Source organism: Dipteris shenzhenensis, chromosome 4 (genome assembly GCF_047967505.1).
Source record: "Dipteris shenzhenensis isolate YYH24624 ecotype China chromosome 4, Dip_SZ_1.0, whole genome shotgun sequence".
Classification (NCBI taxonomy): domain Eukaryota; kingdom Viridiplantae; phylum Streptophyta; class Polypodiopsida; order Gleicheniales; family Dipteridaceae; genus Dipteris; species Dipteris shenzhenensis.
Window position 1 is genome coordinate 1,701,570 of NC_141599.1, and position 15,156 is coordinate 1,716,725.

The window sequence follows — 15,156 nt, forward strand, 5'->3', positions numbered from 1 at the left end:
AATGGGGGGCTCTGAAGGGAATCCAACCTCTACTGCTCAGCTGAAACCAACTGTGAAACAAAAAAAGGGAATCCCCCTCTCTCGATGCCCATGATCTATCCACTCCCACTCTCCTGGGTCCCAGTGCAAGCACCTAATAGGTGCACCTCCATATAACCACAACCTCCAAGATCCCAGGGCCAAGAGCAAAGGGTCGGGGTCTAAGTACCACTGCAAGCCCGCTCCATGGTCCACAATACCAGCAATCCTGACAGACTGAAAGGCAACCTCTAGAAGAATATCATCCATGGATCTAGAAAGTATACCTCCATCCCCAACATCAAAGACTAGAGCATCTTTCCCGAGATCTCAAAGAGGATCACCTGTAGAGGAACTGCTGTCCTCGAAAAAGCTCCCATCCAAGTGGTGGAAGTAATAGGCATCTCAACTGTCCATTCCACCGGGATGGCTGCATCTATCTACTGAATCTTGCATGCTACCCCTCTGCGGTGACTCACGGACTGTAGCCTCTGATCCTCATGTAGCTTGATAAAAGCCTTCCAAGTGCCTACTGTGTAGGCGGGGCCTCTCTCCCATCTAGACCACTGCATATAGGGAAGTGCCTAGTGGTCTGCCATGCTCATCAAGTATATTATCATTCCAAATGATCGGCTGCCTATCAATCTCTTCAAGGGTAGAGGGCAGAACCCTTCGAAGAGTGTTCCTGAAGCTCCCCCAAGCTTTTAGGATGGCAGTCATGAGAGGAGAGGCAGGAGACCTGAGAGAGGCGAAAGTAAAAATCTAGCGAGGGCTGTCCACCCAATCATCTCCCAAGGTAGGTGTGCAAGCCTGAATGCATCCAAAAAAGAAGTCCTTCCAAGGTTCCTGCTCAGGCATGAGTCCCCTCACCACCACCTTACAAAGCAATGCCCTGCACTACAAGTCCAAGTCAATGATATTAAGGCCCCCTTCCCATGTAGGGAGAATAATGGTCTCCTAGGCCACCCTCGCTACAACATCTACCATGCCATCAAGTCCACTCCATAAAAAATTCCTGATTGGTCTAATTAGCTGAGTGATGCAATCCCTAGTCTGGCACTAGCAAGAACACACAAACCAGGCGGTGGCCAAGAGAACCTAGTTCACTGCCACAACTCTAGAGGCAAGGTCGAGTTTGGCTGAGCTCTAAAAAAGGAGATTTTTTCTTATACTTTCTAGTACTGGGGCAAACTGCTGTGCTGGAGAGGTGCCCAATCCTACCTGGCATCCCAAATATCTGATAGGAACACCCCTCTGAATCCAGGAAAAGCCAATGTCAACTCCCCATCCTGGACTGTCCTCATCACTGATCCAAAAGCCAAAGGATTTATGCCAGTTAATGTGTGCCCTTGCAGCTGAGCAAAAAATATCCAAGGCTGTCCAGAAAGAATCAAGTGACTGCGAAGAGGCCTCAATAAAAATAGCAGTGTCATCAGTCAAGAAGCTCCTGCTCCTGTCTCAAGGGCAATCTCAACCCATAAAGCTCAGCATAAGATCTAAGGAAGATACTCATAGCTTCTGCCACAAAAAGAAAGAGGAAGGGGGCTAAAGGGCATCCCTGATGAACTAATCTGGAAATCTGAAACCTATCACTCCTTACCCCTCCAATCAAAACCTGGCTATGGGCTGATCTATAAAGGGAGGCCACCCCTCTAATCCATGCATCTAAAAAACCAAATTGTAGAAGAGTGCCCTCAAGAAAACCCCAATCTACTATGTCATAGGCTTTCTCAAAGTCCAAGAGTAGAACTGCCATCCTCTGCCTGTGCTGCATAGCCCACTCTGTGGCTTCCCAAAAGGAAAAGATATTATCAAATATGCTCCTACCATGCACAAAGCCTGTCTGAGTATCATGGATGAGGTCTGGAAGAAGGGGCTGCAATAGGATGCTGATCGCCTTGGCAAGGATTTTGTATAGAGTGCCCAAAAGAGTGATGGGTCTCCTATGGGATACAAAATTCCTGTTGCCACCTTTCGGGATAAGGTGTATGAGTCCCTCGGTCAGTGAGTCAGGCATCTCACCCGAGTCCCAAATGCCCTGCAAGGCTGAAGTAATATGATCACCTATCATATCCCAAAAGGCTGTAAAAAAAGGAGTAAGACCATCGGAACCAGGGCATTTGCCCTTATGAATGGCAGAGAGAGCAGTCTTGAACTCTATGTTGGTAAAGCGTGCATCAAGTGAGCACATCATCTCTGGTGTGACCAACACAGGTAAACTCTGCCAAATTTCATCTCTAGCCACATCTCTGGCCTGTGTGTCAGGATCTACGGAAAGAAGGGAGGCATAGAAATTTGTCACTAAGTGCATGACGGTATCCAGATGAGACTGCAAAACGCCGTCAGAGTCAATAAGCTGCCTCATACTCTCTCTACTACGTCTAGGACCAAGTGTAGAGAAAAAGTGTTTATTGACTCTCCCTCCCATCTGTGTCCAAAAGGACTCCCGTGCATGGAAGGCATACTCTGCTCTCTGATCAAGCAATGTCTGCAAGTGAGCCCTTGCCGTACCAAGGCGCTCCTGTACCCAAGCATTTGATGATCGTTTCTGCTCCTCCCTCTGCAAGGCTGCCAACTATCGACAGATACCAACCTCCCGCCTGAGTACCTCACCTCGCCGAGCACTAGCAATGGAGTGATAAAAGTCGCTGATACTGGCAAGTGCTATGGCCACATGTGAAGGATTGGCCACCCCCCCTGCATGTGAGAAACCCAGATCTCTAAGACTACCTCTATGAGAGTCTCATCCGTGTATAGGGGATGTTGATACTGTGAGACCGTCCTCTCAGATGGGGCTCTGAGATGGACAAAACTACCCAAAAATGGTCGGAAGTGGAAACCCCAAGTGCAATGCAAACTGTCCCCCCTCTATCAAGAGCCCAGTCATCCACATAGAATCTGTCAATCCGGGCATGGATAGGCATCTGCACCCTATGGTTCAACCATGAAAACAAAAGTGACCGAGACTGAACATGAAATGCATCATCTTACCAAGCATCTCTGCCACTGAACCTGAACAAGAAGGCATCCCAAGCTGCTCTCTCGAGGGAATGAATACCACCTTCTCTGCCCCCTTGCTTATCAGAAGGTGCCTCAACCATGTTGAAGTCACCTCTAATAATCCACGAATCTGCAATGTCAGCCCACGAGAGCAACTCTTTCCAAAATAGAACACAATCCCCTCTGTTGTTCGGAGCATAGAGGTTGAGGAAACCAACCTTACGTCCGTCAATCAGAAGTGGGCCCTCGAGGGGGTTATGGTACCGTGTCCAATGATCAGAGGGAGAATGGAATCTGAAATTGATATGCATGTACCTCCTCTGGTTCCCAAGGCAGGAAGCCAAAAAGTTCGGCCTAAAAGCAGCTTACCTGACTTGGAGCAATCTCTGACATCCAGTTTGTGTTCCTGAAGAAAAAGAATGTCTAGGGAACCACCTGAAACACCTAGATGGATCTGATTCCTGATCAGCTGTCTACGATGGCGATGAGTCTTGTACTTCAGCACAAATGGGAGTATGTCGATGGGTCTAGACCATTGGATGATCCAACCACAAGTAGCTCTACTCCACCTGTCATCACAGCACCAGCAACGGGATCTACAATGGCATCTACAGCTACACAAACAGTTTCCACACCAGTAGCAAATACTGCCATTGCCCGAGCTCAAGCAAAATGGGATAAGAAAGACAAGTATGCCTATCATCTGATCAAGCAGGATGTGCAAGATGTCATGCTAGGACAACTCAACATAGTCAAGACATCGAAAGAAGCATGGATTATGTTCGCAGCTCTCTACGAGTTTAAGAACACATCTAGGATTCTCACACTGAGAAACCAAATCAACCCGAGGTTTCGCAACAGCAGCGAAACTGGTCATGCTTATGTATGCATAAAAGACTACAACAATCAACTTGCAGCAGCAGGAGAGACTATGAACCCTGCAGAAATGGTTCAAGTCATTCTGAATGGACTAGCAGAGGGATACGAGAATCTAGTCCAGAGTATTACCATTCAACGATAAATTTCGACACTGGAAGAACTTCAGTCAGTTCTACTTGGTGAAGAACTCAGAACTCAAGCAATTCAAGCACGTAAAGGTCATTCTAATGATCAGGCATTCACAACTTCAGACAAAAGCAGAGGCAGAGGCAGATCATATCAAAAAAGTGGTCATCATTAGCAACAAAATCAAAGTCAGAATCAGCATTAGCATCATCCTCAGCAACATCAGAATCAGCAAGAGGAAATCATTCCAACCGAGGAAGATTTCAAGGACGAGGGAATGCATCCACCAATGTGTCAAACATCCAATGCAACTACTGTCACAAGTTTGGACACTATGAAAGAGATTGCCACGCAAGAAGCAGTATGACCAAGGAGGTCAATCTAGTAGCAATTGAGGGAATTTCCGCGGTAGAGGAAATCATCGTGGTGGACATTCTAGTCATAGTCATTTTTCAAATGAACATGGAAATGTGTTTCCTACAAGCGAGGAAATGCATCAGACTGATACAGTGTACCTAGACTCTAATTTCAATCCCAAAGAGGATTAAAGCTATCAAGTCAACCAAGTGGAACAGGATCCTTGGTACATCGACAGTGGTGCATCATCATGACAAATCATCAGGAATGGTTCACAGAAATGAAGCCATTAGAAGGTCAAAAAAATGTCATCTACACAGCAGACAATACACCGGATCCAGTTCAAGGGATAGGTGTTATCCCTATGAACAATTTCACTGGTATGAAAGGATTGGTGAAAGATGTGCTCTATGTTCTGAAGCTCAGCAAGAATCTCTTGTTCAGTAGGTCAACACAATTATCGATTCATCTTCGATGGTGATGAATGCACTATCAGAGATAAATCCAAAAGATGTTAGCTCCTAGTAGCAAAAGGTGTCAAGGAAGGACGCTTATATAGAATGCTAGCTACAGTACCAGATAAGCATGCCATGTTAGCTCAACCGCAACAGATGCCATTATCTGCAAAATGGCACAAAAGATATGGTCATGTTAATTTCAAGTACTTGTTAGATCTCAAGGAATTAGAATATGGCAATTGGGATTCCAAAGCTACAGTTTCTTGGAAAAGTTTGCAAAGCATGCTGCTTCGGCAAAACAAAAGCGAACCAACTTTGGCAGAAGTACCTCTCGTGCATGAGGTATTCTTTATTTGATACATACAGATGTATGGGGTTATGCCCAAACCCGCACCATCAATGGTTCACTTTACTACTTGACTTTCATCGACGACTACAGCAGATATTGTTGGGTCTACTTTTTGAAAGAGAAATCTGAAGTGTTTTCTAGATTTCAAGAATTCAAAGCCATGGTAGAAAACCAGACAGGCAGAAAGATCAAGGTCATGAGATCAGATAGAGGAGGTGAATACATGTCTTCAGCATTCATGAACTTTTGCGGCATACGAAGACAATTCACATTTGCAGATACTCCTTAGCAGAATGCAAGAGCAGAAAGGAAGAATGGGACCTTAGCAAACAGAATGCCTAGGGAAAAGCATCTTCCAAATTAGTATTGGGCAGAAGCAATAGCTACAGCAAACTACCTACTTAATCGGCTTCCTATCGAACCGATATAGGGTATGACTCCTTATGAAGGATTCACTGGACACAAGCCACACATTGGTCATCTCTACATATTTGGTTGCATAGCATATGCCCACATACATGATGATCATCTGCAAGAAATTGGATGCGAAGTCACGCAAATGCATCATGGTTGGCTACAGTGAAGAAAGCAAATCATACAAGTTGTATGATCCCATCAACCACAAGGTCATTATCTCCAAAGATGTAATCTTTGATGAGGAATCAGAATGGAAAACCTCACCTACACAGGAGATAGAAGCATCGACTTCACAATCATCTATAAAACAGGCTGATAAAGAAGAGCAAGAATTGCCAGCAACACCCCAAGCAGAGCCACAGCAGCTCAGATGGTCTACTAGGGAAAGCAAACCTCCAGCCAGATTGACATATGCTCAAGAAAGGCAAAGAAAGCAGACCTCCAGCCAGATTGACATATGCTCAAGAAAGGCAAAGCAATTCATGTGGAAACCACCAATTATGCTCTTATGACTACCATCATGGCTACATAAGAGCCAGTGTACTTCGAAGACACAGTAGACAAGCCAAAATGGCAAACTACTATGAATGAAGAAATGGATGCTTTGTATAAGAATAATAGTTGGGAATTATGCAACCTTCCACCAGGAAAGAAGGCCATAGCAAACAAATGGGTATACAAAGTGAAGTACAATCCAGATGGCAGTATTCAAAGATACAAAGCCAGAATAGTTGCAAAAGGATTTGCGCAACAATATGGTCAGGACTATGATGAGACTTATGCTCCAGTAGCAAAGATGGATTCCATACGGTTCTTGATATCACTAGCGACACTCAGCAAATGGAATGTGTACCAGTTCAATGTCACGAATGCATTTCTCAATGGTTACCTAGACGAGGAAGTCTACATGCAACAACCAGCAGGTTATGTTAAACCAGGAAAGGAGAATAAGTTTTGCCATCTCAAGAAAAGTCTCTATGGCTTAAAGCAAGCACCTAGAAGTTGGTACAACAGAATTGACAAGTATTTTGCTAATCTGGGATACATGAAATTCAATGCAGATCATACTCTCTACTACAAAGTTCAAGGGAAAGACATTACTATTGCACTTTTATACGTAGATGATCTAATTGTGACAGGAAGCAAGGATAGCTTCATCAAAAAACTAAAACAAGACTTATCTGCAGAGTTAAACATGAAAGATCTTAGACTTATGCACTATTGTCTTGGAATTGAGTTCTGGAGAGATTCAGATAGCACATTCATGAGTCAGGTCAAGTATGTTGACAGTCTCCTTAAGAAGTTTCATATGGCAGATTGCAAGATTGCAGCCACTCCCATGGAACAGAGTTTGAAACTTACTAAAGATTCAGAAAAGCCTACAGTCAATGACAGGTACTACAGGCAGCTCATTGGATCTCTTATATATTTGACTATCACTCGGCCAGATATTTGTTAATGCAGTAAGCTCACTAGCATAGTTTATGGAAAATCCAAAACAGTCTCACTGGAATGCAGCCAAAATAGTCTTGAGATACATCAGAGGTACAAGACAGTTTGGGATAGAATACAGAGGAAGTCATCCACAGTTGCATGGATGCTGTGATAGTGACTATGATGGAGATCAGGAGACCAGGAGATTGACACATGGATATGCATTTTTCCTTGGTCAAGGTGCTATATCATGGTTGTCAAACAAACAACCAACTGTTTCTTTGTCTTTGACTGAAGCAGAATATAGGCACTACAGGTGCATGTGAGGCTATATGGCTCAGAAGACTATTGTCAGAAATAGATTACTTTGATGAGTCAAAGCCAACAACTATATACTGTGATAATCAATTGGCTCAAGCATTGGCCAAGAATCCAGTATATCACTCCAGGACAAAGCAAATTGATGTCTGAGAGCACTTCATCAAAGAAAGAGTGTTACTTAGTGACATCACACTGCAGCATTGTGATAGCAAAGAGAATGTTGCAGACATCTTTACCAAACCACTCGGTAAAGAGCTATTCGAGTAACATCGACTAGCTCTTGGTTTGACGCAGAGGAAGGACATTCCCATTAAAGGGGTGTGATGGAATGTAATGCTCAGTCCTTCTTCGATTCCCTAGAATCATCATCTTGAGGGAAGGCCTACTTCATGATGTTGATCTTAAGGGAAGGTGTTGAGAGTTCACGCTCAACATCATGTGATCACGTGTGCATAGCACCATCATGTGATCATATGTGCATAGCACTAACCTTATAGAGTGCTATAAAGGAAAGGGTTAGATCCCCTAACCCTAACCCTAAATATTTTTTCAACTAAATCTAGTCATTTGTGGTGTGCTCTCTAGTTGTGCCCTCTCTCCTCATCTCCACTCTTCTCCTCTCCCCTCTTCATATTTTGTCAAGGAGAGTCTAATCAAAGACAATCTTATATTTCAGATGACAATGATCATGATACTCTCATAGACCCGTGAGGTCTTCGACAGACATTAATAGATCTTTCTTTCTTTCTTTTTGCAATAGTTTTTACTAATACATAGCAAGTGGTTGCAAGAATAAGGGTTCACATTCACAAAGAATTAGGTATGGTCAGATGGATGTGCAACATAGATCAAGTCTGCTAGACCACTCTATTTTGTTGCATGGTTTTATGGTCTCACTAGTATAGAGATGAGTTGGGAATTTTTTGGCTTTGGGCATGGAAAAGGTGAACACGATGGAGAAAGTGTAGTTGTTAAAAGGAAAGACTGATGGGGTAGTGTTGCATAAAGTAGCAGATGTTGTGGCTTCTTGAAGGATACACACAATAATGCAATGAGTAGCAGTGAAAAAGAAAGGTGAGTAGCATTGATATTTTTAGAGATAAAGATCGGTGATGTAGATAGGTCCATGAGGTGGAATCATGCAAGGATTGTGGTCTCATGAGCTTTATGTAGCGTTTGCATCTTTAGTAATTTTAATAGCAGTCAATTTCCAATAAGAGATTTGCCTTGTTACTATGATGGTTTTGTGCATAGTGCTTTCAAGTCATCTTGTTCAAAGATATAGTCTCGTTCAAACAAAGTGAAAATATATATTTTTAAGCCTATTAAGGATGTAGGGGAGTATACTGTTGATATTGTTGTGGATGAACCAATAGAGAGTGGTGACTTCCTAAGTATGTTGCTTGCTATAGGGGACAACTTCGCCACACCTATAGAAGACAAGAATGATGAAGGTGTATATTTTTACCTTCTAAAATGCTCTATCCCCAAGCTAAAGTGAAATGAAAGATGGATGGGGGTGTTGCTAGCCTTTTTTCCTCACCCCTTGATTGACCAGTGAGTACTTAGTGCTCACTGCACAAAACGATGCTTGTATTGCAAAGATGCCCTCTCTTGCACTCCTTGTGGGGAGAAAGCATAATCAAATGCAACTTCTATTATTTGAAAAAGAGGCTCATAGCCCATTGCAATAGTCATGGCTAGAAAAGCTCTCATGCAAGAACAATGATGGTGGTCAAATTTCTCTTCCTCATCTCAACTCAAGACACTAGCCTCTATCCAAAGTCTATGTGGCACTAACCAGAGTAGCAGTAGTCCCATAATAGTAAGAAAAAGTTCACCCATTCTACATCGATCTTTAAACTCAAATAGAATAGGGAATATTGTCCATTGATTTTGCCATGCCTTTCTTGCCTCTTATGCTTATGTTAGTGTTCAATGGAGGTTCAATGCCAGCTTGCCTTGCCCACTCGATGCTCATAGTCTCAAACTCTTGACTACCACTATGTTGTCCTAGCTACTTGGACTGCTTGGACGACTAGGTAAACATTTTTCCTTGACTCAAATTTGACCAAGTCCTTGTGTTCATGTAGTGGTGGGATCAAGGGGTGCTAGCAAGAATGAGAATAGACTTAAAGCATGGGGGCTAGGTTCAGTGTTTGGAGGAGAGCAATGGTACCATTGTTATAGGAATATCTATATTCTTTAGAGGTGCAATCTTAGCCTATCACATTCTTCCATACACATGAAACATTAGATGGCAAGACAAAAGTAGACAGATGGATTCTTAATTATTGTGATGCCTTATGTGTGCCATGAGACTAAGATAGTACACTCTTAGACCTATCATGCTCTTGCTCCATCTCCTATAATATTTCTCTTACTCACGAGGATTGAGCTTGCTCATAGCACATATTGGTGAATCCATCTCCAAGCAACTACACAAGATGCAAAATCTTCATATGTGCATCATAGGACATTCTATGTCACATTTAACACATGCATAATATCATTGGTCTCCTTGATCTCACTTGCTTCACTGAGTAATTCAAGTTCATCATCCTCTTCCCTGACAATTTGCCATGAATTCTATAATGAACTATTGAACTAAATTATTTAATGTGTTAGATGTGCCTACTTCCCTAGTCACAACATTAAATCCTTTCAAGAGTCTTAGATGTCCAAAACAATAAACCAAGTTGATAGCCCTTGGTGGTTTCATTAGGTTATGTCTCTTCAAATTGATAAAATCATATGCACTCCAGTTGCATTCACATGCTCCTGATGATGCAACCATAGAGAACACATGTGTTGCAACATGCTATAGTCATAACACCTCTCCACCATGTCACTAAAGCAACAAATTTAATAGCATCAAAATGCCAAGGTCTCCAAATGAGCCTTCATCCTTTGTGTATTGTACTCATTGTTAGTAGGCTACTTTACCCTAGTCTCTAAGAATCAACATCTTACATACCTCTCAAAATTATGTATGAATTTAGGATTTTGTGTTTGGGCATGCATTGATATTTTTTATGGAAGGACAATGCAACTCATTTAAAAGTGTATGCATTTGACTTTTATCTTATTAGCTAATGAAACAAGTTGTTTCACAACATCCAATGGTTTTACAACAATTTTTTAGATGTACATCTTTGACTTTTAATGAAACCATTCTGCAAAATTTCTTGTATGTTAGCAATGAGAACATAATTCATTATGACAGCCATAATAGTTAAATCAGGAGAATATGCTCTTGTGATGCGACAGGGTTGTACATGCAAAATCTGCCATGGGCACATTATAGATGAGTGCGAGATCGATGGACTCAATGTGGCGACTTTGTGCATGTATTTTACTTTGGGGTGTTTGTGCATGCAAATTTTGTATGCAGAGCTTGTCATTTGCCAATGTTCATGTCATGGAGACACCAACTGTGCATGCCTACTGTAGCTATCTATCAAGAGAAAGTAGTAGCTGAATGTGCATTCACGGCGGTAAAAAGAAAGGCTCTGTTTGTTGAATGAAGGGAAGGAGCAGCCCCCTCATGAAGGGAGGAAGAAGCTTAAGCATGAGCTATTCCAATGGTTTTACAACAATTTTTGAGATGTACATCTTTGACTTTTAATGAAACCATTCTGCCAAATTTCTTGTATGTTTAGCAATGAGAACATAATTTTCATTTATACAAGCTATTTTAGGATTAACTACAACCATCATGGTGGTTGTAAAATATACGTGTTTTAGGAGTAATTATAACCAACACGATGGTAGTACCAATTAATTGATTCAGGATTAATTACAACTAGCATGGTGCTTTTATAGGATTTAAGAGAATTTGAGATCTTTTTATAGCACTTTTTGACCATTTTTTAGCACTGTTTGACCATGATAAATTTAGTACTTTTTCGTAGCTTTTTGTACTTTCCTAGCACGAAAATAATTGTGTCATGGGGAAATATAGCAAGGCATGTCCTAAATTTTTTACCTTTGCAGCTAGCTGCAAAATTGTGAGGCACAAATTTTGGGATGGATTTAACCAAGTGATCTATAAGACTCTGATCGTTGAACAACAACATGTTCAAATCACCTCCATTTTAAACAAAGGTTGTCTTCCCTCATTTCGTTTGGACAAACATGTTGTTTTACCTTCACTCTCCCATGTTTGCATTGGTTAAACATGTTGCCTCACCCATGTTTGCATTTGCCACAAATGCATTCACTGGAGTGCCACTCAGAGTGTACCTTTGGATAGAGCAACTTGCTCCCACACTGACCTTAGGCTACCAAACTTGGTCTCCCTTTTAACACATGATGAGGATCTAGGTGGCCTACAAACTAGGCATTCATCTATGATACATGGGCATCCATCTCCATGAAACAATGCTCAAGCATGACTGCATCTCAAGTCATTCAAAGCTTTTCAGGCTAGGTCAAAGTCTATATGTGTTGTGCAACATCACAGATCCCAAACTTTGAGATTCTTGATGAACCAGGGCTAACATAAACAACATAAATTATACTATACCACTGGATTGGTTGAATAGACATAAACTATCAATTAAACTATATAAACATGTTGTTCCAACCATAGAGCTGGTTCATGGGTTGGTGGCATGCTAAGAATATAAATTAAACTATTGAAAAAATATAGCCAATAACCATTTTTAAAGACTTGGAAAACCTTTTGATTAAAAGACTCTAAAACATAGCCACAGCCCACAACTCATCAAAGAAAAAAACATCTATTTCTGGGACATCAAAAAGACTTTTAGATGTATCGAACTCAGGAGCCTTTTGGTTGTAGCCACTTTATGTTTGTTGTTCATTTTTGTTCCAACCACATGGTTGGTTTAGGACAATCACATTAACTGGTGTTTGACCTAAACCAGCTCCATCATATATTGCTGTTCCAACCATCAAGCAAGTTTAGGACCCTAGACAGTAGACCCATGTTTGAACCTGACATAGATGTGTTTTCTCTTTTCTTTTATAGAACTTCTTTTACCATTAAAAATAAACATGGGTTGGTGGCATGCTAAGAATATAAATTAAACTATTGAAAAAATATAGCCATTAACCATTTTTAAAGACTTGGAAAAGCTTTTGATTAAAAGACTCTAAAACATAGCCACAGCCCACAACTCATGAAAGACAAAAACATCTATTTCTGGGACATCAAAAAGACTTTTAGATGTATCGAACTCAGGAGCCTTTTGGTTGTAGCCACTTTATGTTTGTTGTTCATTTTTGTTCCAACCACATGGTTGGTTTAGGACAATCACATTAACTGGTGTTTGACCTAAACCAGCTCCATCATATATTGCTGTTCCAACCATCAAGCAAGTTTAGGACCCTAGACAGTAGACCCATGTTTGAACCTGACATAGATGTGTTTTCTCTTTTCTTTTATAGAACTTCTTTTACCATTAAAAATATGGTGGAAATTCAACATTTAAACTATTACAAGACAATAATTTTAATCATTAGTCTGGTTTAGGACAATCACATGAGCTCCAAGACAACCTAGCTTATTGTAACAATATTTATTGACTTGCATTGTGTCAAGCATGTGTATAATGTGCTCATCAAACTACTTGCATCCTGTCCCTTTTTTGCATATGTCCTTGAAACTCTTGTATTGTTATGCCATAATAATGTCACTTAGCAATGACTTTCTTTTCTTGCATTCTATTGATGCCCACAAGCTTCTCACATTGGGATGGAGCTACATCACTTCCCCTCTATGACCATTACTAGAGCCACATTGTTCTGATTGACAATATCTTTGATGTTGTGCACCCAAGTGATTTCTTGTTTGTTTCAAGGGGCGCCAACATAGCTAATGTCACCCTCTTTATATCTAGTTAATGTAAGTTGTGCCCCCTTTTCACTTTACATAGGCCATCTCTCAAGTTAGAGAGTAAACTCACCAGGGTGTGCATCTCTCAATGTATTGGTACAGTTGTCACTCCATGAATTTTTGGGTGCAAGCTAAAGATTTTGAAGACTCGAGACTGGTATTCATCATTGGAATGGCATGACGTTGCTACCACAAATGCTCCCACTAATTGTGAGACCATAACTTATTTTCTTTGCTTTGATTGCAATGTTTGAATGCATGCATCTACCACTTCTACCTTCTTCTACTCTGCAAGAGCCTTTTTGCTTCACATTCTTTCTCCCTCTATAGACATTGCAAACATGTCTTCTGTTGTTGTTTTGATACTATTCCATTTATTTCCTTGCCCCTCAATCTATTCGTGGTACCTTGACCAAGCTTTTAGCTATCCTATCTAGCAACCTTTGTTTGGTTCTCTTGCAAGCCGTGACAAGTGGCATATTGCCATGATGATCAATGAACCAATAGAGTGAAAACTAAGATTTTGTTAGGCCAATGCATGCAGGGTTTTGACATTTTTTGAGTAAATTTTTTTGTGAGTTTGCGAGTTTTTCAAGTATTTTTATGTGTGAATTTAATAGCTAGTGGCTAGTTATAATTCTTACATATCACCATGCAAGTATAAATAATAATAAAACTAGGCAATATATTTCTTAAACATAGGAAACACTCAATGTAAACGAGAGAGCTAGTTCTATTAGAGGACAAGATCTCATGATAAATAACTTGAATCAATAGCTCACCATTAAGCTACAAAGGCAAGCAATTTTTAGCAAATGATTATTGCATTTGTGCATTCATTGAGCCAAGCATAAATAGCTTGAAACAATAGCTCGCCGGCAAGCTACAAAGATAGGGTGCCAAAAACTTTTTTCCTAGATGGCATTTTGGGGTTTCATCTTAAGGTACCTATGTTTGCAGTTGTTTCCAAGGTTTTTGGGCTTTCTGAGCTCATTTCTAGTCTCAAAGAGGTGAAATTGTGTATGTATCAAAAGTTTTGTTTTGTTCCAAGGAATTTATACCTCTCTGGCAACATAGCTCAAGTTTTGTTTTGTTTTAAGGAATTTGTACCAATGGAGCATATTAACAATGGTCATCCATAGGTCAAATATTTGAACATCAGTAATTTCTAGTTTTGTGGGAGATGTGTCTATTTGTATTGGGTCCTCAGCATGTAAGAATACAAGTATAACATTATTTTAAATTTCTTCCAATGCTAAATGCATAGTTTTGCTTAAATTTTCCCATTTAAAAAAAACATTATGGTTAAGTCAAATCAATCCTTGTAGCTATAAATCAAGGTGGTTGTAAGAGTTCTACACCATATGATCTTTAATGGCATGCCATGAGATATAGAAAAAATTGAATAAAAACTCGCAAAACTCGCAAAATGCTAAGCCCCATGCAGAAGTTATGGGTCAGGAAAGCTACCCATATGCAATATATTCCCTAAACTTCACAAAAAAGGATACACCCAATCATGCATTGGCCCATGTGAAAATCACCATATTTCATTGCTTTACAGCATAATGGATATTGCTTTTCACCTCTCTCCTCCAATAGCCATGCCCTGCATGTTCTTGTAATATTCCCTTTTTGTTCTTTGTCATATTCAAGCACTATATGTACTTTAATTTTTCATTTTTTTGAACTTTATAGCATAGTTACTTGTTCTTTAAAGCATATTAGATTCTACCTCCTTTAAGATTTGTTAGAACTACATGATTTTGATACATCTCTTTTGTCCTATCAAGTACATCTAGATTGCCATGTGCTAATTGCCATGGGCATATGTAGCACCATGGCAATTAGCACATATAGTCAATTTTTTGACATGTGTTGGACTCTTATGTTGGGGAAGTTGGTAGACAAGGAGAACTTGTATGTTGAACACA